Source organism: Pteropus alecto, unplaced genomic scaffold (assembly GCF_000325575.1).
Source record: "Pteropus alecto unplaced genomic scaffold, ASM32557v1 scaffold110, whole genome shotgun sequence".
NCBI classification, from domain to species: Eukaryota; Metazoa; Chordata; class Mammalia; order Chiroptera; family Pteropodidae; genus Pteropus; species Pteropus alecto.
This window is the reverse complement of record NW_006431920.1, coordinates 8,426,942-8,431,656: the sequence shown is the minus strand read 5'-3', so window position 1 is coordinate 8,431,656 and position 4,715 is coordinate 8,426,942.

The window sequence follows — 4,715 nt, the reverse complement described above, 5'->3', positions numbered from 1 at the left end:
CGACGCTCAGTTAAATTAGAATTTCGGATAAACAATGACTCGTTTTTATGTCCCATTCTGCATGGGACATACTTATACTAAAAAAATATGGTCCCATGTAATATTTGAGACTTAGTTATACTAAATACGAGTCATTATTTGTCTGAAATTCTACTTTCACTGGGTGCCCTGTACTTTTCTTTGCTAAATCTGGCAACTCTAGTTAGAGTCAAAGACAAACCATCTCACTCCAGAACATGTGCTCTCAATACTACTGCTGTCTCTGCCTTCAGGAATGATGGCCAATTCCATGGTTCTGAAGATATGGCAACAGGAGTTGAAGCAGAAGATTTGGTTGCCACATACCAGGGCCATGGTGGCCGCTAGCCTATGTCCCCGCTTTCCCCAGTAGGACCTATTCCCAGTTCCTCATGTAAAGCAATGACTTTGGCTTTGCTGGTAGCAACATTTTAGCCTTCAATATGTCATCGTGCAGTCAATTAACCATGATGTCGTGTCTTAGATCTGAGAAGTTGTCCCTCATTTCTTCTTTTGTCATCAGTCCTGTGGGCCCCAACATCTCGACATCTACACTTCCGCTTAGATTCCTGTTCTAAGGTAACATGATTTAGTGCCTCTGCCCCTTCCAAGGAAGAGTGACTCTTACTTACTAGACTGTCGCTCTTTTTTTATCTCGAATTTCTGTCCATCACTAATTGCTTCTGAAACTTCCGCCCCCATGAAACGAGGTTCGGCCTCTTGCACAGACCCTCCTCTGTGTCAGCCTGCTCTTGCTATTCCCCTGCCAGCCCCCAGCCTCTGCCAATGGATGGCTCCAGTTCTAGGTCTTCATCCCTCCCACCCGCCTTGTCCAGCTGCAACGACCAGCCAGTCAGTCTTGGCTGGATCCCAAGCTAGGACACAGCACGAGCAGTCTCTTCCCCCTGGCACCTTCCTAACACCATTCTTTATCCTCTTTTAGGGATTTCAATTCACTATTCTGCAGACTTGGACTTCTGTCTGAAAGTGTAGAGTGCTCGAGGGTCCATCCCCCCGGGGAGTCACAAGAGGCGTGTACAAGAGCTCTGTTTGTCTCCAAAGGAAAAGAACTAAATGGTACCAAATAAACCCTGAAGCAGATATTAGGAGAGGGAAAACTATCCAAATTCAAGAACTACAGGAAACTTGGGTTGAATTTTTTAATAACAAATCATGCCAAACAACCTAATTAGCATTTTGATGATGTTATGACATGACTAGTTAATGTAGCAGTTGGTGGTAATATCCTGCATCTTTCTTTTAATGAATCATTTGATAGCATCTCATGAAATTTTTACTCACTGTTACCACTGTGTAGTTTGTTGCGATTTGCTCAATGCCTCTTAATAAACATACAAACAAACAAGTTTCCTGCCTCAGGGAGCTTACCAACAAGAAAAGTCAAACAGAGAAGGGGTCCCCACAGGAAGGGAAAAAAAACTTCTTACTACCGACACAGCCTGTTCTAAATTACCAAGTGCGGCGCTGGCCGTATCATCAGTCATCTTCACAAACACTTATTAAATGCTAATCCGCACATGGTGATGTGTAAGGATCTAGCTCAAGGGAGTGAAACAGGCATGGTCTGTGCCCTGCAGGAATTGACAATCCAGAGAGCTGGGGTTATAAATTGGAGAGAAAAGATTGTGCCTCATTTCTGTTCTCCACTCTTGCTTGGTAGTTCAGTGAATTAGTGTTGCTTTTCCTGTGAAATACAGTCATTCTGTTTGCCAGGCTTGTTTTCCTCCCTATGCTTAAGAACACAGAAATTGATCTCTGCAGCTTCTGAATATTTTTTTTTTTTTCAAAACAAATTTGAGTTACCTTTTGATTGTCAAATCTCAAGTCCTTCCATATATAACAGTGCCTTTTAAAGATCTGTTTGGGTTCTAATTTCTTTAACACACGTTTGAGTATATTCTGCTCATTTTTAAGAGCAGACTGCAAAAGAAAGTTTATAGTGAAATATTTCTTTTCTAATGGTGCGTTAAGCCTTAATGGGAGTTACCTGTGCTTCTGAGTACATAGGCGCATAAACCTATGCGTGAGCACCTCCATCCATAATTATGTGTTACATGCAATATATTATGTAAAATAAGTCAGGATTTATTGGTTATTCCAAAAATTTTACATATTGTGCCGACATACTCATCCTCTCATTTAATCTCACAAGATCTCATGAAAAAAGTTAAGATTATTATCTACATTTCATAGATGACAACACGAGAGTACAGAGAGAGGTCACACAGTAAGTCCCAAGACTGAGATTTGAACCAATAGTCCAATGAAATAAGTCAGACGGAGAAAGATAAATACCATATGAACCAATAGTCTGACTCCAGACCTAGACTCCTAACTACCCCTATATTGCTGTGATTGAAATTTTATTTTTGAAGTCTGTATTTATAAAAATCCACCCCGAGGATTTTGAGACTCAATCAGTTTGAGACGCAGTGAGGCATGGAATGGTGTCACCCGCTTCCGGACAGACACCAGGTAAAACACCTAGTGTGCCTTTGCTGGACACAGAGGGGGCAGGTGCTCAAAGCTCCTCCTCTGGTTTCTGCTTTCACCGCCACTCCTAGGATCCTTTTGCTCTGACTGGCAACTTTCACCTTGACAGTGCAGCCACCCACCCCTCATCTCCTCCCACCCCACCCCTTACCTTGTATCTCTCTCATTATCCAACGACATTTCCAAAGAATTCTCAAACACAACACATTTTACTTTTCTGTGCTAGTGAAGATTTATGAGAGTACAAAGTGTACACCAGCAGGCAATTACATCCCACTTGAAAATGCCTTCACAGAAGGCTGAAATCTGATAAGGAAGGAGAGTGAGATTCTCAGAGGGAGCCAGCCTCCCAGTCTGCTTTTCCAATGTTCAAATCACCCCAATCTGGGAACACAATATTTTTTAACTTGTGAAGGTTGACTTTTGTGCTACAATATATAATGCACAATTATTTTTCCAGGAGCACAGCATTGGACCTTATCCACACTGGATTAGACAGAACAGGTCAATGTCTACATGCCATCCCGCCAACCCAAGAAGCTGCAAGCCACAGCTTTAAGTGACTTATTAGAAACAAATAAGTCATTATGTTTTTCACTGTATGACACCATAACCCTTGCCACAAGTTGGTTAGACCAAGATTGTCACCTGACCCTAAGCAGCCATTTATATGCTGTCTAGTGATCCATGAATCAGCTGCACATGAGAATTTCACCCAACTGGGTATTTCATGCTGGATAACTATTAATGAACCAAATCAACTCTTCTCTCTCTCTCTCTCTTTTCATCCTTCTCTCCTTCCCTTCAGAGAATTGAAATGTGAGAAATAGAAGGAAACATGGGTATAAAATGCATATAAATTCAAGAGGTAGAAGTTGGGAAGAAAGAGCAGAGCTGAGGACATCCATTGGTAGAGTCAAGAGCCCTAAAGCTATCGACCATAATGGCTGGTCTTGGGAGTGGAAGCCTCAGATGCTTAGGAACCAGGGAACCAGAGATACAGCATAACCATGTACCACCCCCCAGTCAGGGCCAGCTTCGTGAGCATGGGACCTGTGCAGGCTTGCTGGCCCTGTGCAAGGAAGGGCCCTACACATGGTTTAAAGCTGTTGCCGCCATCTTGAAAGTCTTTATAGACTGTAAACAGTGCTCCACGGTTGCGTTTTGCACTGAGCCCAGAAAATTACACAACTGGTTCTGCTTCCTATTGTCTTTAAGATGCAGCCTTTTAACAGATGAGATTGTTTTCTGCCTTTCCTAGTGGAAGATCTTAAAGTTTATATGATCATGAGAACCCTCTTTAAGAAAAAAAAAGATACAAAATATAAATATAAAATAGGTTTGAAGTGATAATTTACTTAAATTAAAGACATAATCACCAAAAAAAAAAAAAAAATGCCTATTACTGTTTCTCTTTGTTCCTTGCAACCCGAAAGAACTCAATACGCACCCGCCCATGCTGATCCATTGGTTTCTCAGGAAAAAAAAATGTTCAAGAACACTTCAGGCTGACCTCTTATTGTTCCCCCGCTGTCAGAAGTAGTTGACAAAGTAAGTTCTGAGGAGGGGGCTTATAAAGATCTCTTGGTGTAAACAGTTCTTTCCAGCTTCACTAGCAAAACTTTTACTACGCCAGTTTTCCTCCACTTACTTGATTTTTTTCTTATTCTAGTTTGTTTTCAACCCTCTATAAACCAACCTTTTCTCAATACCACACCTAAAAAAGTACACTTCTTGGTTGTACAGAATCCTGGAATTTCTTGTTCTCCAGTTTTCACTGGGTAAAAATGTTTTTCTCTTTCCTATTCCCTTTTAATTGCCCAGATTTCAAAGCATTTTGTTTGCCATAATATCGTTTTCATATTTAACAACTTAAGCTATTGTCTTTGAGCAGATAAACACAAGACCCCAGCAGTATGCTGTTCTCCACAGCGTTTGAGAAGGAAAATTTACCCATCTCCCAAACTCCGCCACGCCTTTCTCTTCTTAGAATGTCATTTAGATGTACTTTTTCTTTAAGATTGTAGATCTGGACTAAAAGAAGATAGCAGATCTGTTTCAATTTCATCTAGATCATGGTTCGATGAGCCAATATATGTGAAAATATTAAGTACCATGTACTACCCAAAGTAGGAATTCAATAAATGCTAATACTTTTTTCCCTCTGAGTCAGAGGTACAAAA